Below are 25,088 nucleotides of genomic sequence, written 5' to 3'. Positions count from 1 at the left end.
TGTGTCGTGTTTAAGCAGGTGATCTTGAAGCCGCTCGCAGCCAGCCACCCCCTACAAGAGCCGTTTAAGGTAAATTAAAATGCAGGTGAGATATCCATATGGTGTCTTATGAGCAGCGCAAGGAAAAAAACGCCCACTGTTTCAACGAACGAGCCGACCGACCGACATACGCCCATAATGACTCGGCAGAGCAGGCCCTACGAAATTTAGACGGTATTGTGCGCGCGTTTCAGCGGCCGTCTGGCACTTCTTCACGCTTGTAACTCTAATTTGCTCCCAGATGGCAATTAGACAGAAGTGTGTGGGCAAACGGCGGAATAAAACTCGCGATGAATAAACGTACTTAAAGAGTATAATAGTCTGTCTGCCTCTTTTCAATATATTATACGTGCGCATAGGCCGCTGGGTTGAGTGAGATTTTAAACTTCAATGAAAAATAATAAGCATTACCGCGTTTTAATCTATTAGCTAAAAATAGGTACAAATTCTTTTCCTCGAATTCCCCATTCAGAAAATTCGTTAAAACGTGAGGCAAGATGTTGAGGAATTTCTTTTCTTATATAGAAAACATGTCAATTACACATCAGTTTGTTTGCAGTGTCCCGCGTTAGGGTGGTCCAACATTTTTTCCTTTGTACTTTCAAAATGTATAAGCAACTTGACTGAGTGCCCATCAATCATTTGAAAGAATGCAGGTAAGGTGATTTCCCCAGGTAGCTGAGATCTTGATTTAGTTTTGAGGGCTTTAGAAGCAAAAACGAAAACTTGTGAGTGACTGTTTTTTCTATAACTTTGCCGCCAAACTTGATTTAGCAAATTATGTGTTATTTTTAAATTATTTAATTTCATCTGTGTGTATATTAAAGCAAAGAACACTAAAAATTAATATACGATTAGAGACTAAATAAAAATTTATACTTTCGCACGGATGGCGCAACCTTCGATTAAATTTCAATTCGGCATTGTATGTAAATGCTCACATTTTTGTAAGGCAAACATTATTTTTCTATTCACGCCAAGCGCCATCGATCTTCATCTTGCGTCTTGCATGCTTTTGTGGAGAAATGATGGGATCGAGGATGCCACACACTTGAAAATGGCTCAATTTGACCGCATATAATAGTATAGAAAAGTATCGAGTTTTGCGGCGGCAGCGCGAACAGCGGGGCAGCTGACCTTTCCTGAATATATGCGTGATGCATCTGCGCGCCCTTGGAGGAGGAAAATATTCCTCGCATCCCTTAGTCACGTCAACAATAAAAAAGGCTCCTTTTGCTATACCCTTATATTCCTAAAGGAAATCTTTGAGACGGCAATGCACATTCCGAAGCAAACACAACAACAACAACATATCGAAGGGAGAGGTCAAAGACACTTACCTTCAAAAGAAGCAATGATTTTTTCGGGCTTTCAATGATGCTGCTGCTTTGGCAAAATCTGAAACAGCAGACGAAAATACTGTCGCTCAATACAAAATTCGGATTTAAAATATGTATTTCAAGGTTGAAAAATGAATAAATATTAAGATTACTAATTTATTTGTTTGCGCAGCCTCCCACGACTTGAGAATGATGCTGCGTTTTGAAATATATCGATGAGATATTTGGATTCCAATGTTTCTATATTGCGTTTCCCCCGCTTGTTTCTTTGCCAAAAGAGATGTCTGGAAACTACCTGCATAAATTAGCACTGTCTCGCACCCCAGCTCGTTATTTTCTCCTTGCAAGGGTTGCTTTGCTTGGCCTTCTCATGATATATATATACGCACATTCTTTTGTTGCCGGTCATTGCATAATTTAATGCCGAATCAATTCGCAAAAACTTTTCTTGTCTCCCCCGCGGCTCCAGGGAGCGGCACGACTTCCCCCGGCCTGCGTTGCCGTATATTTTCATATATATTTCACTTGCATCCCGTCGGTCTGCAGCAGTATCATTTCTTTTTCACCCTTCATCTCTCGCTCGCTCTCTCTCATTCTTTCTTCCTCTTTCTACCCCCTTTTCGAGCAGCCCTTTACTTTTTTCAAACGCACATATAAGATGCTGCTAGTGTTTCTTGCTCTTCCACCCCGAGCTCTCTCCTCGTCTTCCCCCAGCGCAGCGCGGCGGATATATGCAACACACAGTGCACACACACACGAGCACGCACATACATTAATATTTCCTTCGTACTCGGCGTAAGAAGCTTTTGCACGAGCGCAGTCTTTGGCGAAATTAGCTTCGTCAAAGATCTCTTTTCTTTCCACCCCTGCCTCCTTACGTGCACGCGTGCATTCAGCTCTATATTCTAATTACTTTCTTTTGATTTCACCGAGAGCCTCCACCCCACAGCTCCCTCGTTACTTCCCTTCACGTCGTGCAGCCAGCCATCGGTTTGCGAATATTTCGAGTATAATGTGTGCCCCCCGCGAATACGATGTCTGGAGAGTTTTCCATCGGGACTACTTAATGCAAAACAATCAAATGCGTGGCGTCCCTCCACTGCCGGCATGGAAATGTTTGCAAAAAGTCACGATTGGGTTTGGCTTTAAATATTTGCTGTTTTTTGCTGTACAATATGAATGAAAACCCTGGATTTAGCGATAAATATGTGTTTTAAGAAGAGTTGAATCTGAAAAAATGACTCTTCACATCATTTAGTCTAAATTGTCACGTGAAAACAAACACAAAATAAAATCACCAGCCTATTTCAATTTGGTTAAATTTGCAATCATTCGACCTTAAATTTGGCCGTCATGCAAACGAGCTTGTGCTGGGGGCTATCGATGGGAGCAAATGTTTGCCCACGCCGACCAAATAATGAAGGATCCACCTGAACGAGAAAATCAACGTTGTCACGAGAGAGAGATAACAAAGTGAGCTTTCGGCCGATCCCCTAACAGTAGGCGGACAAAATAACATGCGAGAGAGCACTGGGCGAGCATCGCAGCCGGAGAAGAAAGCAGAGAATCACGCGCGGAAGGAAGGCAGCGGAAGGGTCTTTGCATCAGCTCGTCTCGGCCGTGCATGTTTTGTCTTCTGCTTTAGCCCCGCCGCTTGTTCTTTAATTCCTTCCCTTTTCTGCGTGCGCGCATTAGCAAATATCCACGACGACGACGCCGGCTAATCTATGACAATGACGGCGAGAGAGAGGGAATAATTATTTATCAAGGCAGTACGGCGCACTAATCACGTCTGCCACAATGGGTGCGGGACGAAAAAGGGTTGCTATGGTCCGTGCATCAGCCGTGATTCTGCTCCTCGCCGGCTCACCAGGGGGAGGCAATGAAATTTCATTTTCTTGTGCAAACACCGCGCCCGCCCGCCCGCTCGCCGGTGTATGTACAAAGCTCTGTGCGCAATATACTCTCTCTCTTTCTACTTTTTTATATTCGCAAGGGAAATCGTTATTTTTTACACACTCGACTCCCCCGCCACCACGACGGCTTCGGGGGCCCTTCATCGTTTTTTGCAATGCGCTTATACTCTTCTTCCGCATCTCCTCTGCCCAATAAATCACTCAGCCGGATGAAATTAGAACAACTACCACACGAGCAAGCGTCAACCCTTTTCTTCGGCTTTTCACAGCATAAAAGCAGCCCAAAGACACAGCAGTTTTAAATTATATTATTTGAAATATTTTCTTTGTTTTGCGAATAAAAAAGAATTTTATTTAAAACAAAAAATCTTGCAGGAATAAACCAACCTCACGTGAACCACTTTTGATATCAAGACCGCGAGCCTCTTTTCTGACTCACAGCTGGTTAACCCATTAATCTTAGCAGGGAAAAGAATAAATCACTCACCGCGCAGCCTGTGTAATCCAGGTGCTCAAGATTCTGTTTATTTAGCGACGCGCGTGTGCCGTTTTTTTATTGCTCTGATCTCCGGGAGTGCAGGTGATAGGTTTTGATGCTTTTAGTTTCCCAGCATATAAATCAATCGCAATCTTTTTAAAATATTCCGCGCAACGTTTTGAGATCAGAGAAGAGAAACGTACACAATCCCAAAGCTCCCATGTTTTTGTGAGCCGACGGCTGTTAAATCTCCAAGGAAAAGCGGGCTGACTTGTTGCATTGCTTTTTGTTCCGCGGAAAAGAATAAGAAAAAGACACTTGTTGTCAGCGCCGCAGCGCTCGGCTTTCACATTTAAGAAAGGCAGCGCGGTGGCGGTTTTTCATTTCGCGTTTTATGCTTCATTTTTCTCCTCGGGGAATTTCACGCTCTGAAGACATAAAGAAGAGCATCATCCCTCTATTTCTTGGCTCGAAAATCACTTTATGCGCATCGTGCAAAGTCAAGAGAGGGCGAACATTTTCTTCTTTTGGGGGAGTTAAGAAGAAACCTGTTGAATGCTCCCATCTTAGCTGCGGCGGGCGATAGGAAGGAAGTTTTATTACACGACTTTGGGGATGTCTTACAACACAAAAGGGGCAGATGCTACTCCCTTCCTTTTACAGGCTTCGCTGAATAATTTCACACTCTAACCGCCGGCAACGTCAATTTAGCTCTGGTGGCGTCAGCAAGATAAATAAATGTTTTTTCTTCGCCTCTCTCGCAAGTTGTTTTAACAAAATCATTTCCGTAAATATAGATTAAAACGCAAGTTTCGCAGACCTCATGATAGAGTGATCGACCCTCTTGACATCATAAATTCGCTCAATTAAATAATTCACCGACAATGCGACACGAGCGGATGGATGCACATCCACACGCCCACTTGAATGAAGCGAGAAAGCCTGCTCCTCTTCATTGAAGACGACAACAAAAAAGGCGATCCATCTCGCGCGACGGACAAAAAAAGCGAAAAAGGTGACACTTTTATTTATGGGCGGGCTGTAAGCACCGCGCTTTGTATGTCTACCTGTTGTTATGTGTTTGTATTTTACTCGATGACGTCACTTTCGTGTCGCCTGCCTTCTTTTAAACCGCGCCGTGTGCGCGCATTCTTATATAGAGCGCCAAGTGACACACTGGAAGAGCTGGAGGGCTGCCGGCTCTCATTCATAAAAGAGGCGGAAGGTGCTCTCAGTCAGCCAGCAGTCAGGCATTGTGGCTGCTACTTGTGTTACATAATATGCAGTGTGATATAAGAAACGGCGGCATGTGGTCTTTGGGGAGCAGGAAAAGAAACACGCGCGGCCACATTCCAGATCGCAATCTTCCTCTTTTGAGCAGCACTTCCGGTGCCCAAGAACATATTAACTTATTGCTGCACCTGTCTGCCTGCTCTCTGTGATTTGATTTTATATTATTTCCGAGTATACGCGTGATTTTTTATTTTTTATAGCTCGATTTCTCGTCCCATTTTCTCTGATATCTCGCCGCGTCATAACTCGAGCGGGCTGCAAATGACGAACGCGCACGCCGGTGTTTATCTTGCAAGGAATATATATAAAAAGGATGAGGAAAGGTGCGGGTGGAGGTGCAGGTGAAGGGCCAAAGATGCAGTCTGCGGGTAGGAATTATGTGCGTGCGCGCTCTCTGTTGTGTACCTCTATTATTTTATTTCTGGCAAGATTGCGAAGATCAGCTTGCCGCGGCAGCTGACGGCAGCTGTCTTTGGCCCAGTCAACAGCCCTCACTGAGCAGTTCAAAGAGCTGTCACGGGTTCCTCAGGGTTATTCACCTATTATGAGCGTGACTTAAAGACGAAAACAGGTTTGAAATCTCTGCTATATAGAGGAAAAATAGTAGGACTTGTCCTCTTTTAAAAATTATTTTACTCCCGTGCGCCAATTTAAAAATTTATTTCGCAATCGAAATCGAGAAAGGAAAGTAGCTATATAACTGTGCGTTTTATTATTCTATATAACAATCAAAGGCTCCAAGTTGTGAACCCCGCATGGAACATGCACTTTCTATTTTGAAGATACCCGTATGATAATAATAAAACCCAAAAACCCGACTTGAGCCGCTGTCACAACGAGAGCACACGCGAGGTGGCAATTTAATTTCCGAACGAAAACACAACTTTCACGCGCCGTTCCCAGCTCTTTAACTCTTGGCTCGGGAGCGAACTGTGTGACATTCCCATATTGCACCATTACAGATTAACGCCGCAGCAAAATTCCGTGAGAGCGGAAGCACAAACACTATGGCATATTGGAGGGCGCCTATGGAAAAAATTCCCTTGGACACAACTGAGTGCGGCAGTGCATGCAGCCCGCGCACTTTTCACCTCTCTCATTAAATTTAGGAGGCACACGAATGAAAAGATATTCACCAGGCGGAACTACGGCCGCTGGCCATGGTGAAGGGGGGTGCCTTATGTCCTGCGAATACTTCCGATATCACGCTATCATGGCGATCAGCTCGCGGATCACACCAGATGATCAACGCCGTCCCTTCCCTCCCGCATATGCACACTAAAAATGAGCATATTGAACTCTTCTGGCAAGTTAGAAAGTCCAAAATGCTTCCACCACAAAAAATAACTATGCAACTTATTTATTTTTAAAGTGGAATGATACTGGGCAACAATTGAAAATTATTTGAATTGTTGGATGCCATAAACAATTGATCGATAAACAATTTGTTCAACAATTTGCAATAATAAAAAGGACCTCCCTACAAGAAAAATTCAAATTTTGCCAATTTACTCCAAAATTTACAATGCTTGAACATATTTTCTTGGCATATTCCGATTCCTCTCGTCGAGATCTGTCCAACGGTGTATGCCACTTATTGGAGAAACTCTTGGTTTTGAAATTAAACCGGAATTCAAGTAAGGAGACAGCCATTACCATTTGAAAAGCACGCTAACTTTCCTGCCAATTTTCTCAAAAAATTGCAGCGCTTCTTAGGTCAATTTAGGCTTTAACTGAGTCCTAAGAGTTGAGTTTATGCATTGGCAACAAGCATTTTCCAGGCTTTTGCAGTATCATTCCTCTTTTTTTTTAGAATGCTCTTTGTTAAAAGTAGATTTTTGAATTTTTCTTTATATTCTCTCATTGTTTGAATATGCATGTTGCACCTTTCCTCTCTGATTTCTTCTTTGAAAGTAAATACCACTATCATTTTTACCTCTTGCTCCTAGCACAACAAACTCAAACACAATTCGGCACTGACAGACATTAAGTGATTGATGTCAACACGAGTTCGCCGTTAAGTGCCGCCTCTTAAAGAACAAAGGCAGCTGGCGAGAGCTGCGTTTTTTACGCTGTTTCACCCAGGTGCACAAAGGGCCCAATGAGAGGGAGGAGGATGCACGGTTCCATTAAAAAATTCATCCCATGAGTGTGCACACCGCGCCGACTTGGCAGCTGAATAGGTTCGATTGCAAAATTGATGCCGTTTCGGATCTTTCTAGGCCGCGTACGTGTGTGCAATGCCGTCGGTCGGTCGCCGACCGGAAGCACTGGCAAGAGATAATGCTGCTTGGCCACAAGGTAGAGTTCCGGTCAGCAGCATCCATCAGCAGCAGGAAAGGGCGAGACGAGATGATTTACCTCTGAAATGAGCTCTCTCTCTCTCTCTCTCTCTCTCGTTTCGCGTTCGTTGCCATCCACTCGGGGCCTCCCATTTTCGAATCTCGCATCAGTTCCGCGGCGGAAAAGGCACAAAATTGCTTTCGCCGCCAACTGTGCAGCCAATAAACCACAGTTTGCGGCTGTGCTGGAATTCCAGCTATATTTTATTGTTTCCCTATAGATTGAACCAAGGAATGATACTGTAAAAGCCTGGAAAATGCTTGTTGCCAATGCATATAAACTCATCCCTTTTAGGATTCAGTTAAAGCCTTAATTGACCTAAGAAGCACTGTAATTTTTTGAGAAAATTGGCTGGAAAGTTACCGTGCTTTTCAAATGGTAATGGCTGTATCCTTACTTGAAATCCGATTTAATTTCAAAACCAAGAGTTTCCCCAATAAGTGGCACACACCGTTGGACATATCTCGACGAGAGGAATCCAAATATGCCAAGAAAATATGTTCAAGCACTGTAAATTTTGGAGAAAATTGGCACAATTTGAATTTTTACTGTAGGAAGGTCCTTTTTTATTATTGCAAATTGCTGAACAAATTGTTTATGGCATCCGACAATTCATATAATTTCCAATTGTTGCCCCATGTATCATTCCACTTAACCATAAATAGAAGTTGTTTTATTTGTAATTAGAAAATTGTCCTCATAATTTTGAAATCTCTCCAACCAACTTAATTCAAAATATTTAAAATATGTTTTTTTTTAAATGGCAACATAACGCAATATATATAATCATGATTTTAGGGAAGGAGATTTATTCGTGCGATGTTGGCTCGTAAAAGTGATCAGAAATCGTGAAGGGACTTTTTGAAACTACGTTGCGAAATGTTTTCCGCACCAGGAAACGCGGCAAGGACGCGAAAGCAGCATCACAGCGAGTGTGCTTTCGCAGAAGCGGGGACGCGAAAAGGGAGCACCAGCAGCAGGAAAGCAGCGGCCCCTCGTAAGGTCAGTGAAACTTGGTGGCCAGCATCACGCAGCAGCAGCAGCAGCACCACACACACCGCTGCCTTAACTTCCGGTGTCGTCGCAGAGATTCGCCGCTTCTATTGTGCACGATATTTCTGTGCAGTTAATGATGATTGGAAAAAAGGGAAATAAACAGAGAGAGAGAAAGAGAGGCTGCTGGGTTGAGTGCGTGATGCAGCATCAAGATAGATGAGAGAATAATGCGAATATACACAACTCCCGCGCGTGAGTGTGTGTGTGTGAGCATATTATAGACATTTATTTATAAAACGCCCGCCGCCGCGGTGATGCACATTGTGAGGCCTTTTGTTGTGCTCACTTATTTTGTGACCACGCCTACGTGGCCGGGGAGGAGTTTTATAGTTGAGCACCAAATGAGCACCACCTCCTGCACCTGGTCTTGCGATGGAGAGCGGAACTTGGTGATGCAGCCAATTTCATCATCGCGCTCAACTGCGATTCGACACTCAGGAGCACTTCGAGCAGAAATATGGAGCGTCCGTGGAAAATTCATATTGGTACAGCAATTATTCGAGGTCTAAAAATTTCATTTGATTTGGTTGATTGTCTAATTATTCTGAATTTTGGTTATATTTATTGTTGGGGGAAAAAGAAAGGGAATGATATAAATACCAAAATATTTTTTACATTTGTTATAAAAGGCATTACTATAGCAGTGACAAGACAATGGGGACATTTTAGCATTTCTGGGAACTAAAAAAGGCTGCCCAGTGTCAGTGGTAATAATAGAAAGTGCTAAAATAGCTCAGCGGGCTGGTAGGAGGCACCACTTGCTGGTTTTCGCACATTTCCAGCGGCTTTAGGGACAAAAATGTTTATTGCGTTTCAATAAAAGACCTCGGTGTGAGGAAACATATTTTTGGCTCCTCTGCGGCCACTCGGACCCATGGGATGTGCTGAGCTCAGGTTTTTTTTTTAAAATAGTAGAAATAGCACATTTCTCTGCTGGTTAGTATATTGTACGTTTTTGGATGCACCAACGGGCCAGATTGCAGATTTTCCCACCAGACCGTCAGACAAAGGCCGGGTATTTCCCAATCAGACGCGATGCGCTTTTCAAACAAACGCCAATTTTCAGACAAACACACGGGAAATTTATACGTGCGTGGCAGTCCATGACTGCAGTTTGACGGCTGGCGGGGGAGCGCATTCGCAAATCGAAATATCAAAAATATGCAAGAGTAGAAATGCAGTCGGGTGAATCGATCGGAAGGGGTCGGCGCAGCCCTGTATACACACACACTCATTATTATACACATATACACATATATATCTCGGCGGCGTCGATAGGCCTAGCCGGCAAACGAACGGAACGAACGAGAGAGCCAACGATGGCTGATGATGATGGATATTAGAGTGAAGCGCATGCAGCCGCAGTCGGCGCAGCTCATTTAATTAGGCACTGCCTGCAAACACGGCGCGGCGGCGGCGGCGGCGGGCGGCGGGCGGGCGGCATTTCAAACAGCAGCAAACTTTTTGCAATCCCCTAGCTCAAATACACAGCCGCCCACCCGCCCCAACACATATAGCAGCATGAGCCTTGGCTTTGAACGCGCAAAACTCCCCATGGCAACCGCATTATGTGGACTAAAATAATAAAATTTTAACATGTCGCAGAAAATGAACGTGTATCACCCGGCACGGAGCCGCCGGCGATAACTAATTGATAACGCCAGCCTGCTTTTCTGGCTTGTGCGGCCGCTATGAAAAATTCGCGCAAAGCTAATTAGAGATAAACCCTTTTTTATTAAAACTTTCCCCCTCATCGTGCAGATACAAAAATATGTATAAAAAAATGTGTGCGCGCCTCTTAAGAGATGAATGCAGTTTAAAGAGTCACGGGCCGGCTATTTCCAATCACGTTGCCATAGAAACCAACGCCGGCAGTCGGCAGCAGAACAGCTCTTTTGATCCTCGGCGCAAAATACTGCTCTCCATACGTACATATCCAGTTTAGCTGCTGAAAAGGGTGAATATGATGCAGATTTGTGTAAGCGCGGGGCAGCAGGGAAAGAAGAGAGCTCATCCGCGCGCCGACGGCTGATCAAATCATCGCATCATCATTCCGATCTACATGCTCCCGCTTTTCTCTCTCTCTCGCTCTCGCTCTGCGCTCAACGGATTTAGGCCTAATCAATTTATAATTCCTGCGTGCTTTTCGAGAGTCGTATTATTTTTTATTTCATACTCGCGTGCACGCATACTGCGCGCAGCCAATGGCCATTTACTCGTGCTGTGTGTGCGATCCGGGGCTGGCGAAGAGTGCTGCTGGCCCTCACTCGCCCGCCCGGCCGCTTGTGAGTTTTCCGTGCAGATGAACCGGCAAAGGGCTGCAGTTTCATGCACTGCTAAATGCACGCCGGCCGAGAGGACCGTGCAAAGCAGCCACTAATTAACTTTGCTGCCCCCTCGCCACTTGCTGCCGCGCGCCCGTGAAGTGCACGCGCAAAGTATTGATTGCGAAATGAGCAGAAATTTCTGCACGGAAGCAAATTTGAGCTGTCGCAAATGATACGAATTTTGTAATTTATTGATATTTTTTTAGTTAAAAAATTCCATTTTGTTTGCTGTAAATTAAATATTTAAAAATATATATTTATTTTATTAGTATAAATTTTGGGTCCTTCCATTCTATTTTTGTATTAATTGGATTATCGCCAAATTTTCTGAAGTATCATTTTGGTAATGGTATTCAATGCACCACAATTCCGCCCAATATCATTTAGGTTTCGGGGATTTTTTGTTATGAAATTTATCCCTAAAAAACGAAAATTGACAGCTACTCTCAGGTTCTATACATATGTTTTGATGAAAAAATATGTTTTAGTGTCCTCTACAACCTCATAGATGTTAAATTAACTTAATTATACTTACTTTTGTACTTAAAAATGAAAAGAAGCCCAATATTGTGTACCTTTTTGTGTAAAAAATTGGAATTTTGTATAGTTTTCCAAATAATTGGCGATTCTTGGAGGCATAAAACCGCATATTGTTTTCGACAAACAAAAATCAGCTATTATATCTTCGTTTTTAAACAAACTATATAAATATATATGCGTTTTGAACCAAATAGTTTGTTTTAACATCTGGTACAACTTTTTCATCTAAAAAAAAACCATGTCAAAAACACCATAACTTCTAATTCCTTAATTATTCCTTAAAATAGAAGCACCCCTTCAATTCAATAGGCTTGCTCTCAAGCTATATACATATTATATAAGGTACGTTTAGTGAAAAATCACGAAGGTTTCCGAGGCTGGAGCGCTTGACACCAATGAATTTATATAAATTTAATGAAAGGACCTAGTATAGACTTGTAACGCAAACTAAATGTTAATTTTATCAGCTATTAATACAATTTAGAATATTATTTTCCTGTATTCTTAATGATAATTTGATTCAAATTTACAGCCGGAACGCTAATTAAAAATAAAATTTCAATTTCGGCAGCGATTTAGTACGATTACACAATTTTTAACAACGTTAAAGGGCAGTTAATTTGTTATTTATAAACAAATAGTTTATTTAAAGTTAAAAATAAAAAGAGATTATATAATATCCAGGATAATAAGAACTCATTGCCATCGGGGAAAGTAGAACGAGCAAGTTTGCGAGAAGGAAGTTGAAGGCTTGGTTATTCGCCAAGATCGCAGCAGTGGTGCTTCGCGCACGTTCCTAGGAGGAGCAAGCGGCGCCTAAGGTAATAAATCTTGGGCGAGCGCTCGCCATTGGCTGCCGAGTTCGCCTTTTCTTGGGAATCTGCGTAAGAAAAGGCGCACAAGGCGGCGCCCATTGGCTGCCAATTGAGCCGCGCGCGCTCCAAATTGGTGCTCAAAGTCCGTGAAGATGGCAGGCGGCCATGGGAAAGGGCCGGCCGCGGCGTGTGTAGTATATACGTGCAGAGAACTATATACAGCTAGATGTAGAGAGTAGCATCCTGTTTGCAGGCAGGAGCCATCGCTGCCGCCACATTAGCCTTTTTATTATTTCCTGCAAGTGGGCCCGCGGAGAGCGATTCGCCGCCGCGCCGAGATTGCTGGCGAGTCCGCTCGTTCGCGGAATTGCACTCGGCAGCCATCATTTGTGATCGCGTTTTCAGCACGAAAGTAGTACACGCGCCGGATGCACGTCTCTGCTGATAAGAGCAGTGACATTTTGCAAAAATTATGAGCCACGGAGAAAAATTACTGGTCACTTAGGACGATTTATGACTACAAGCAGACGTAAAAACAAAATTATAAATTAACAATTAAATCATAGAAATGAATTACTCAAGTCGCGGCTGGTTGTTTTAAATTAAAGTTTATGAAACACATAGGCTTCGATGCAAATTAAAGAAGGGGGAGAAGTCGATGATATAGTCCTGTTGTAAGCATCTGATAAAGGTGATTAGCATTTAATTAATGGCTTTGGGTCACTGCCCCCTAATGAGCGATTATTACTGTTACTTTCCCACCAGCGGAGCCACTCAGCGAGAATTGGCTGCTCCGCAGAGTTATACATTTCTGCGCGCGCTCTCTCTCTCTCTCTCATTTTATTTTTTTGTACACGCAAATGAGAAAAAGATGCAGTGTAATTTTTAATAAGGAGCCGGCGAGATGAAGAAAATCGCGCTCTCGTTACCGCCACGCGCGCGGCCCTCTCCTCCAACTAATTTGCATTTTCGCGGCGTAATTAAAATTCCTTTTGCAAGACAGGACTACATTGTAAAAAATCCTGTTTCCCCGCTAATAATGTCGACAGCATAAAAGACGAATTACATGCCACGCTGTAAAAGAAATCTTCCTCAAACTCTCTTAATTAACTTGTCTTTTCATCACAAGAGAAAAGTTTTTTTTACATTTCCCTCCGTTCGCTCTTATACTCTCATTTTCCGCGCTACAATACGCCGCTCGCTGTCGTCGTCTTCTTCCATTGGAATCCGAGCAAAAGCAAACTTTTTTCCTCCTTTTGATAGCTCCTCTAATTACCCGACGATGTACACGCACGAGCACCACCCCTTTTCGCAAAAGAGAAGACCAAGAAACACGCGCGTGTAGCACCCTCGTTTTTTGCATTATTCCCGTTCCTTGTTCAGAATTAGATTTCCGCACCACCCTTGTACACACACGACGCGTGTGTATGTTGTACACCTGATGCGTTATCTCCAGATCGAGCGAGTTGCACGATGTCTTATCTAAAGTCATCAAAACCAGAAATAAAAAAACCGAGAATAATTCTTTTATTTTTCAGTAAATATGAAAAGCTATTAAAAATATCTCTCTAATTTATTTTATTTAATTTGAATAAATCGTTTGACACTGAAGAAACCCCTGTAATTTCCTTTAATTGGAGTAAAATTAAACCATACAGCATTTTTAAATACAAGCACCAAACATTTGATGCTAAAGCTATTCTAAAATAAGAAGAAGTAAAAATTTGCGTGTCATACCGAGCGATGGGAGAGCTTGCTTTACTAATTTATCACCGCGGACCAATAGCAACCCTCTGCGTGCGGGAACCAACATGATTGCTAAGTCTTGCAACCCCTGTTTGCGAGTGCTCGATTCTCGATGCGAATTTTCGCCAAATTGTCTCTCAATTCATCCACCGCGCGTTTTTGCACCGCTCGTTCGTATTAATTACGCGGCGACGGAACAACAACAACAACAAGTTCTCTCTCTCTCTCTCTCTCCCTCAGACTCTTTTCACTTCGGCGTGTTGGTAAAGCAACACCTTGATGATGCACCCCTGGCGTAAATGAGAGAAAGCCGTGCGCGTCGCGCGATGCTGAATTATGATTAATTAAAAAAAGTAAAAAACAGCACACACGCCACTTACTTTGTCAATGCTGGAGCTGAGTGCTGATGAATCTGCGGTGAATGGGATGTTGCTGCTGCCTTCTTAAACCTCTGCAACACACAACAAACAGCAATTGTTCACTTTACTAATTAATCTGCCAAGAGAGAGTGACAAAAATCACGGTTTCACACAAAAAAGAACGCTCTTGTAAAACGAGTCTCGCTTAATTGGACAGCCGCACGTAGGGGAAATTGTTTCTAAGTTTTGAATTTAATATCATCCAAGCGAGTGCTGCCTATTGTGTCGCAGAACGGTAATTATTTTAGCCCACCTGCTGAGTCGCAGTTCTTATCTTATTAAGTGCAGTAAGAATAGGGGTAATAAATAATGCAGAGAATATCGCATTATTTGTCTGAGGAGAGATGTTAAGCGTTTTAAAAGTGGTCCTTGTATATATGCTTTTGTTGCAGTTTATATATCAGTTGGGATTCCCACAGTCTGTGCGACGAATTAAATATTTAAAAAATTATTCGTCTAGATTTTTAATAAATTATTCAGCTATGGTTGCGTAAGTAAAAATTTTGCTGTCCTTGAAGGTATACTTTGGATATAATTTATTTTAAACTATCAGATATTTCACATTTATACAAAGAGAGACCATTAGATATATTTCACCACTTCCTTTTCTACTCAGAAGTATATATTGAAGATTAAAACATTATATATTATCACTAACACAACCGAAATGCGGGTTCGTGTTGGTTTTAAGTGTTCTGTATTTTGACATTATACCCGCTCGCTAGCGTGTTCAATAAAACATCAGCGAGCATATTAATAGGTCAAGATAAATAGCAGCGAGCGAGCGAGCGCACCTTATGTGCAGCACACACTTTCTTTTCTCTCGCAGTCAATGCGGGCTGCCCCTTTTAGCTTTTTTTAATCTCCGCCGTCGTTTCGAGAGTCATGAGTCAGTTCTATTTAGTTTCTCTTGAGAAAAATCCGTTAGCGGCTAATTTGACTCTCAAGATTGAAATCTCCTCTTTGTAATTGTTAAACGCACAAGAAAAAAGCTTTTGAGCATTTTTCAACAGCGGCTCGACCGGTATACAAAAGAGCGTTTTTTTATTACGAGCAATGCCGGCGGAACAGAGATTTCGAGTCGCAGCGTTTGAAAACAAGCTCACAATTCGGTGAAAAGGGACGCTTCACGTCTTTTTCAATTTGCAAACAACAACACCTCCCGATTTTTTACTCAATTCTAAGAGACATCGTTTCTCTTTCTCTCTCTCTCATGTGTGTGTATGCTCACGTCAAAAGCAGCGCTTTTTTATTTTCGCTCTTGCGCTTTTAATCTTTTAAATATTTGAAAAGAAGCACGTTCGTCTCTCAGCCTGCATATTCCGTGTTGCAAAATCAAAAGCGATGAGGAATGAGACTTTTTGTTGCTCCTACACTCCCGTTAATATAGTATGTATTATATGCAACCAGCAGCAGTAGCAGCAGCAACGTGTGTGTGTGTGTGTGTGTATCGCGGAAAGCAGTCGCGCGCATATTTATATTGAATGCTACCGTCGAGCTGCCTTTTTGATGTTTCATTATCTCTGCGGAACCCTTTCTTCGAAAACCTCAACGCGATTCGCGATTTCTAAAGCACAAGCCGAACGACAAAAGGCAGAAGAAAAGTTAATGCACTTGTGTGTGAGCGCGAGTCGACGCTACTAATTCAAAAAGGCGCACCCATCAGTGCGATTTTCCGCCACAGGTATTTCGCGTTCTATTGAGATTGCGAAATTATTTATAAAAAGGCGTTTCGCTAACAAACGCACACACACACACACACACGAGACGACGTGCAGCTTTGAAAGCAGGCGGCGGCGGCTGAAAAAGCGGCTCGCAATTTGCGGCGCGCCGGAGCAAGCAAATAAAGTGGCGTGCGGGTGCGATCGCAAACTTTAATTAAACTTGCATTCCTCCTTGATTGACCCGGCGTCCCCTCGAAATCGATTTCTTGCCCACACACTTGCGATTAATAGGAAAAGTTGTTGGGCGAGAAAAACAATGACATTTCCAAAGAATCGCCCATCATTGCCGGTTAAACTGGCGCGTGGAAGCGTGCCAAGCGCGGTCTGTTTGCACCCTGGCAGTTATGCCACCCGCTCGACTCGTTCGTTTGTTCGTGTGTGTGTGTTTTGCTATAATTGAGAACTCAACGTAAAAATAATGCTCTCGCGTGAGCTTACCGCGTCAAGCAGATTCCGTGCACAGATTACACACAGCCATCTTCCGGTTCGGAAACGATTCAGATCCGGCGCCACCTTCGTGGAACGGATTTTCAATTTGCATTTTTAATAGTCGTGAGAGTTTTGCATGAATATTTTCGTCCGTGCTTTGCATACAAATGCCTAGAGTGGCAGCAAAACGTCGATGAAAGCAATTAAATGGTTTTCAACGCCATTTATTTTGCTATAAAAATCGTGGTAAAATTATATTCCCAGTAAGAATTTCTAAAGTATAAAGAAAAAAGCGGTGTAAATTTTCCAAATTCCTCAAGCATCAATTTAATTATTCCATTTTCGTTGCATTAACCAGCCCGTTGGCTCGCATTGTTAAGGCACTCTCAGGAGTGTCAAAGCAATGTGAGGTATTTGAGCAGTTCGGAGATCTAATACTGGCTACCCAATGTCAGAGATGGCAAAAAGTGGTTAGTTTAGTGACTCGAATTGCTCAAATTGCTCGACGGGCTGGGAGGCGCACCGGCGCCGACTCGCTACTTGCTGGTTTGCACCTTTCCAGCATGCGTGATTTGGCTTCACGGGACAAATGTCTAGCGTTTCAATGCAGTCCTCGGTGCAGAGGCAAGTGGCCCTTCGGTTGGCTGGGTCCCTGTGCGGCCTGGTGCGCCCATGTTATCCGTTCGCGGTGTTATTGGGACCCGGGTTTCAGCATTCGTGCTAGTGCAGTGCGCGCCCTTCCCGGTCCTCGGACGGACAAGGATAAAAAGAGCAAAAAAAAAAAAAAAAAAAAAAAAATCTAATCGAGGACACTGGTTTTCCACTTCAGGAAAAAACCAGTTTTTCGTGGAGGGGAGTTGTCCACTGTGGCCTTCGGGGGTAAAACGTAAGAGGCCTCAGTAACGGTTGAGCCAGCAGCCGAGAGACTAGTACTAAGGTGTAGTGGTCATCGACGATGCGTAGTTGGCCGCGCCGCCGCCGCGAGGGTGTGGCGCCACGAGCTGCAGAGGCGGTCGTCGTGTTTCCGAGAGTGTCCGGGAGAGTACGCCCCGAGAGCCGTTTTTCCGAGGGGTGGGTGGAAAAAAGGAAGGGTTGCGAGAGCTGGATGCTCCTCCTTGCGCGTGTGCCTTGTGATTTTTGATTTACAACAGGTAAATGACAGGCAGACGGAAAACGAAGTGAAAAAGCGGCCGGGCTGCGAGAGCACAGCCAAAAGACAATTAAGGCAGGTCGCCCGTTTTCACGGCACGAGAATGAGAAAAAAAAACAAAAACAGAATATACGAAGAAGAAGAAGGAAATGATAATCATTGCAAGAGCGTAGACTCTCCAGAGGGATAATTTTAATTTTCTAAATTATTTCCCGACGCCGGTTTTCATTAGTTGGCGAAAAGTGAGTGCCGAGAAATTCGCGCAGACAAAAGACGGCGGCAGCTCGCGAATTATCCGGCAGAATAAGAAAAGAGAACGGGGTAATAGGGGGTGGTTTGATTAAAATAAGAGGCAAGAAAGACCAAGAGTCTGGGGTGAAATCGGCGGCAAGCAGTCGCCGCGGGGTTGCATGCGGGAAAAAAAAGTCGGAAAAGAAAGGCAAAAGCTCCCTCGTCCTTGTCTCTGAACAGCCAAGACAGCGAGCGTGCGAAGAAACGCCTGTGGAGAGCGAGACGTAGGCAACCGGCGCGGCCCGCGAGCCGTGCGAGTTGCCTACGCAAGGAATTGCCGCGGTGACGCGAGAGAAATGGGGAAAAAAGTGGCAAAAACTCACCTCCTCTCTCGGTTGTAATCAGCCCCGTGTGCCTCACACCCGAACCAAGTCGCGCGGCTAACCGTCCAGTGAACAATTTAGTTTTTCGCCACTTCACGTGAAAATCCAACCACCGAGTGCCGACGTCCGCTGGGGTTAAATGGTTACTCCATCGCTAACTCCGATTTCAGGCTAAGTCGAGTGCCGGTTTCATAAAAAGGCAAGTCTATTGTCGTCCTCCTTGAAGTTCTTCCGGCTGACCATCTTCAGCGGTCACCCGACGAGGAGCCAAGTGTGCGAAACTCGCATCGCGGCCGGCCCAACTCGGCGCAAAAACGACAAAGTCCGTGGGTGCGTGCGTGAGGCGCTGCGGGGAAGATGCTTGCGAACCGAGTTTGGCGCCGCGACTGCCGGAAAAAAGTGTCTAGTGAAATTTTTGAATTTGCACTTGCTCTCTCTTTCTCTCTCTCTCCGCGGCTCGCGCTGCTCGCCCTAATGTAATATAAGGACCTGCGCTGTTTTACTACTTTCCATCCCTACTACCAACAAACGCCAACTTTTTTAACCCCACCCTTATACTTGTAGGAGTAGAGAGAATTTTCTACTTTTCCGAATAGAAAAGGCAAAAAATTACCCCCTTTAACTTCCCCGCTAGAGGGAGTAACGTCCATGCGCGGAAGGGTTGGCACTAAAAATTGGGGGTGGATACCAATTTTTGACACTCGTCCCGACTTTTCTTTTTTTCCCCGATTCCCGCCTGCCCGCCCGACTACGGCAAAAATACGCGTACACGCTCGCTGCTCATTTTACTTTTGCTTTCTGCCTGCAACAACAAAACAAAACTCCGGCACGACACCTCGAAAGGAAATTTTCGCCGCTTTTCCGATCGCCTTTCCCAGCAATAAAGGCACACGCGCGCATCACCGATTTCCCCTCTCCCCAGCAGTAGTGCAAAATTCTGCCCGCAAGCCAGGGCTAACATGCACAGTGCCAACTATTTTGCTATAAAATCCTTCGTTTTCGCACAAAAACTATATACAAATAGTATAATTCCCTCAAAATTAATGGATAGATTGAACAAAAATGTTTACAGAATTATTAAAACTAGCGTGACCACGAAGGAATTAGAATTATCGAAATAGATTCGCAATTTAATGGTTTGGGAGTGCTCTGAACGGCTTGTTCGGCGAAATTTAAAGCCTTTATGTGCAAAATAATTTTGATTTCACACTAAAAACTCGCAATATACAAAGGATTGGATGCTTTCAACCGAATGAGTTGTCCTAAAAACTAAAATAATTCGATGGACTACTCACAATTAGCAAATAATCGTTTCAGTTTGAGGGAAATTTCAATTTAAAACACTTCACATCTGCATGTCGAGGCAAGCGTATACGGCAGTCGCGGGAGAGCGGAGGAGAGAAAATTTTCTAAGTCCCGCTGAGCTCGGCTCTGAACGCACGCCAAGCTGAGCGTCCCGGAATTTAAAAATTCTTTCTCGGTTTGAAATTGGAGTAAAATAAAATCGGCAAATAAATATTTTTATTGAAATTTAAAAATTTTGCGATCTTCTCGATTATTTTTTTATCTATCAAGAGTCGCTTCTTAGGAGATTTTCTTTGATATAATTCAAACTTATGGTAATTTTCATTATCAGGGGGTGATAAATCCAGTTTTCTAGCCGCGAAAAGCGGTTTAGAAAGCGGAAAAACCGGCCGAGCGGCGCGGCTGACTGCGAAAAAGGGGTTAAGAGGAGAGACGGAAAACGCGTCTCTCGGGCGAGGAGGGCTCGGCGGCCGGCGAACGGCGAGAAGAAAATCTCGGCGGCGCCGGCCGGGCCAGCGGGCGCGAAAGCAGGTGCCGTGTCACCTGGCGTGCATCTAATTATGCCGACTATGCCATTGACGATGCAGACCGGAAGTGTTCATAACCAATAACAACAGGCAAACATTCCATGCGCATATGAAATTACGGTATACACACACACACACACACACGTACAGTGATGGACCGACGGCGGCGGCAGCGGCGGCGGCGACACACACACATTAACACACACGATGGCGATCACGCTGACGCAGATCGGGACTTACCAGGCGCAGTTCGGCGGCTCGGCGGCCGAAAATCTAGTCGGCGGCCGGGCAAGGCGAAGAAGAAGCAGAGCGCTCGAGGTGTGCCGCTTTTTTGTGCTCGGCGGACATATCCAGCAGAGCGAGCGGAGCACGGCAAGTGTCGTCGCGTGCTGCGAGCCGAGCGTGCGGCGCGTGCGAGCGAAGGAGACGATCTGAGAGCAACGTCTTGGAGTTTGAGTACAAAATGTGGAAAACTACAGAGAGTGGGGCTTTCGCTTAAAAAACACACGGCAGAGAGCGCCGGAGAGAGAAGGGAAAATATAAAAGGTCCTTATAAACATGCGCATGTCTTCCCGTTTAAGTAGCGAAAATCGGGCCCAGGGCTTTGCTGACACCTGCTGTGGAAAACGCAAACTACGCCGCCTCCTTTTCCTTCCTTATATGTGCATTTTCCACACATACACACACACACATGCTGGCCGGCAAAGTAAGCCTTAAGTCGGGAGGGGAACTGCGAGGGCGGAGCAGCCGCGCAGATAAGGGAAAAATCAAAGGGGTAGGAAGAGGGGACGCGGCCCGGCGCACACCACTGATTGCAGCTGCCCTAAGTGGCCGTCGTGCCAACTGCTGCGGCGGCCGGCCCCAGCATCGTGCGCCTTGCCGAGCCGCTCCGCTCCGCTTTTTGCACTGCCTGCGACCGATTGAAAAATAGCCCGCCACCGCCGATCGGCACAAATAATGAATTGCAATGATTGGCGCATGCCCGCGCTTAATTAGCATTCGCACAAATAAACAAAACACACATCGCGTTGTGGCCGCCTGCCGCCGATCGCCGATCGCCCCCCGGCCCTCCTCCTCTTTTCTCTCGGCGCTCTCTCTCTCTCTCTCACTCGATCGTTTGTGCTGCTGCCTCGATCGCACCTGCCAGGTGCGAGGCAGGCAGCCCGCGGCGCACTGCCACACGCCGGTGCAGCATACCCACCGAGAAATCAGGCGATCACTTGTGTGCACTTTCGACACGACACGCTCAACACACTGCTACGACGTGCTGGATGCAAGCCTCAACACCCCAGAATGATGATTTCCGTGTTTTCGCGGAATTAAAAAGGTTTAAAAATGGATTTTAAATAAATTATACAATAAAATATGTTTGCTCAGCGATATTTTTCGTCTTTTTTTTAGCACACTTCAATGTCAAGAAAAATTCAAGTCAAATTTGTCAGTGAATACACAACCGTATTTTAAATAATTAGAAATCCAATATACACATTGGATTGATTTTTTTAAAAAGAAGCATTAAAGCCGAGGTTTTCGAACTGCTCCTAAAAGATTGCTAAAATTGATCAAAATTTTAAAGTATAACGTTGTTTAGTTAATTGGCTTGAGACTATAGATGAGACACGTAGTTATTCGAAAAGAGAATAATTTATTTTATTTTTTGTATCACTCTATTCCTTCTACTATCTCCCTTTTTACACATGAGCTCTATCAAAATTTCCTTTTTTTTACCCGGAAATTTGAATTTCGTGTTGAACAAATTTACGAATCGGATGACCGCAGCGAACCCTTGAACCTTTCATTAGATTTAATTCTGGATTAGAAATCAGTTGGTTTAAGGTTAGAATTTTAATAAATAAGCTGGCATCCTTTACTTCTAACGAAACAATTTGATTAATGGCAATAGTCCATCACAAAAGGTTTAGCATTTTAGAAAGAAAAGATAGACAGATATTGAAATTGATACAAAATAGCCAATGTAACTTTAAAGAAGGGTTGCATCGAGAGAAAATCAAGCTTTAAAATTCAGCTGCTATGAGTGCTAGAGATAAAAAATATTTTCAAATTCGGAGAGCTAATAAAATTTGCATTTTTGCATATTTTCCTTTGTCCAATTTGCTGGAAAATACGTTTAATAAGTAGATTTAAATCTTACTAGGACAAAAAGAGTTTAAAATGGCCAAAATAAAGCTTGATTTTATGACAAATAACTTATAACAAATTTTTAAAAGCCTTTACATGTCTTTATTTCATTTTCCAATCTGTCGGAAATTTTCAAAAAGTATAAAAACCATATATTATTCAATTCATCCTGCTAAGCAGATTCCAAATATGCCGGAAAATATAAATTTTTGAAAGAAAAAATACCAAATTTGTCGAATTAATAGGTTGTAACAATTAATTGCAGGTTGTGCAATATAAAATTAGCAGATAAATGTCGTGTAATGAAGTTAAGGGGCAGATTTTTAACTGTTACAAGGTGATGGAATTTCTAAAAAATGCCCTTCCATATTCGTAACAGTTGTGCAGTCCAATGCTACGCTCGGTTGTCGATCTGCCACGTTTGAAAGGGCAAAAGCCGGAGCTGGAATAAGTATCAGAGGAGCTGTGCTGCTTTTACCCGTCTGCAATGGGTAAACAATGAAACGTTTTATTGGATCTTAAGGTTGTTGATGGCCCTAATAAGGGAGAAAAGACACAGATAGAAAGTGTCGCGTCACGTTAGCTTGAGATAAGACGTGGTCATCCATCGGCTTTATGGCTCGGCTAACGCGATTATGTAACGACGCCGGGCGGGCATCTGCAGTTGTAAAAATAATTATTGCCGCTGGCTTCTGGCTGCCTGCTCGGCCGAACGATATTTTTACGCGATATAAGAAAATAAAAAAAGAGAGAGAGCGAGAGCATGCGAGCTGCGTCGGAGAGTTATTGTTCGGCAGTTATTGCTGCAGTTCGCAATTAAAAACGCTCGCGCGCGCGGGGGAGGAAGGGGTGCGTCCGCTGCCGCCGCCGCCGCTGCCGCCGTTGCCTTTATTCTCCGCGTGTGCAGATGCAGAGGGAGTGCGAGCCGAATGAACGCGCGTACCATGTACAGTTCTATTGGAACAAAAGCGTACTTTCTTTGTTTTTCTTAAGCAGTCCACCGCCTGTCTTAATGAGAGAGAAAAGGTGGCCCACGGCTGCACGCGGTGTCGCTCTGATCTCGCCTTTTTTCATCATCGGCCGGCCCGACGCGTGCATGTGCATCGCATCCCTTTCTTCTCGCTCCATCTCGGGGGATGAAAAGCTAGCGGCAGACTCAGTGCCGATGTCCACTAAAGGGGTGAAATCGAACTGGCTTGCTTGCTAGGGGAAAACTTGCTTAAATTAGTTGAGGACGGGTTTAAAAAGAACGAACGCCAGTGTATAATGTTATAATGTGCCGCTGTTGTCAACATTTTCAATCGAGTCGTGGAATATTCCTCGTTCAAGCCAAAAAACTATTATTGAACTATATAAATTTTAATATTTTTCATTGATGTGTTGAATAGATATTTTCTTTTCGACTTTCCTCAATTCCAGAGCAGAATATCATAAATGTGAGCAAGAAATCTGTCATTATCTTATCATTTTAGTAATACGAAGCATTTTCGTTAAGTGTCATGAAACTCTGCCACTCGGCTTGCAGCCGCCGTCGCAGACAATCCGCCTCGCGGAGCACCAGAAATCAGCTTTTAATGCGCGGATTCGAGTTTATCTGCTGCTGTGCGTATGTTGCGACATTGGCGTGTGATATTCAAAACGCGCTTCGCATTTTATCTATCCAGACAGTAAGGAGTCTTTTTAATGGAGTTTCCGAGCTTCGCTTGTGAAACAGACGAGTTCTCAACTCATTTCAGTCGGAAATGCGAGAACTAAGATCAAGAAAGCTCATGCGTTGCGTGATTTTATAGGGAGAGACGTTAAACATACCGAGACCGAGGGGACAATAATGCAGGCACTCTGTTGATTGCTTGTCTTTAAGATTCAGTTAAGGGTGGATTCCCTTGGGAAATTCTTGTTGATTTTACGAACCTGAGAATTCAGTTAACAAATTTGCACAAAACTCGACTGCTTAATTTTCAGGTATAAAAAATACATGGCGATTCTGCAGCACCATAGCGTCTGCAGTCTTGTCCAGTGTGCAATGTTACCCATAGCTGCATGTTGTCCGAATTCCCTTCTCAAAAGAAAAAGCACATTTAGAAAATAAAATACTGATAGTATATAAAATCCAACTTATTAGCTCAAAAAATTATATTGATCTCCGGCATTTACTATTTAATTAATAAGTGTGTTATCTGTGTGATTATATTGAATATTTATTTATACCTTGTAAATGACATTGCAGAGGAATAAACAATTAATTAACTGTAATGAATTGAATGAAAAATAGGAAAAGTGGCCTAGAATGTGCATACTATCGCGAGTTCAGGGAGGGGTGCAAGAGAGAGCTTATATGCGAAGCTCACACAGCTTGAAGGGAGCGGGCAAGAAGGTGTGCTCGCCGCGTGTGTTTATCTCTGGTCCAATGATTTCGATGAGCCAGATGTGAGGACCGTTTAAAAACTGCTGTTCTATAACGACCTTTTGCTGCACTTGACACTTTTCCGCTGAAATGAGACCTTTAAATTTTAAAATTTAACCGACTTTTTAAATGAACTCTTGAATTAAATTTTAGTTAATTGTTAATTAGTTCATTGCACAGATATCAAAAAATAGTTAAATCAAATTCGATACGTTAATGTTTCTGAAGTGATAAAACAAACTGTTAAAAGTCAATTCAACCCCTGGAATAATGTATTTTAAAAAATAATTACAAATAATTGTTATTTCGGAATTAATTTCGATCAGTTTATTTTAGTATTCCTTTGTACTTTTACTTGAATTACTATCTAAAAATTTAAAAGCTTGCATGCCAATCAAGCATTTTGTCTCCCTATTGTAAAATCATGATTTATTTCTAAATTTAGGGGATGTTTCCTCAAAATTCACACAATGTTGGATAGACT

General features: G+C 43.5%; 1 protein-coding gene across 6 annotated transcripts in view; it reads right to left on the bottom strand.

Annotated features, from left to right (window-relative positions):
- LOC135944687 (homeobox protein prospero-like) overlaps positions 1 to 20,949 on the bottom strand; it is a 56,125-nt gene extending 35,176 nt beyond the window's left edge. For 2 of the 6 annotated variants that reach the window (XM_065491803.1, XM_065491806.1), the window contains exons 1-3: positions 18,230 to 18,695; positions 14,274 to 14,344; positions 1,380 to 1,437 (exon numbers count right to left, since the gene is read on the bottom strand). The gene's annotated coding sequence lies outside the window, so the exon portion shown is untranslated. Of the gene's footprint in view, positions 1 to 1,379; positions 1,438 to 14,273; positions 14,345 to 18,229; positions 18,696 to 20,301 lie in introns of those variants that run through there. The other 4 variants (XM_065491808.1, XM_065491807.1, XM_065491804.1 and 1 more) reach the window with 3 other exon arrangements.
- Positions 20,950 to 25,088: the final 4,139 nt, after the last annotated feature.

This window comes from Cloeon dipterum, chromosome 4, assembly GCF_949628265.1.
Source record: "Cloeon dipterum chromosome 4, ieCloDipt1.1, whole genome shotgun sequence".
Classification (NCBI taxonomy): domain Eukaryota; kingdom Metazoa; phylum Arthropoda; class Insecta; order Ephemeroptera; family Baetidae; genus Cloeon; species Cloeon dipterum.
This window is presented reverse-complemented; position numbering and strand designations above follow the sequence as displayed.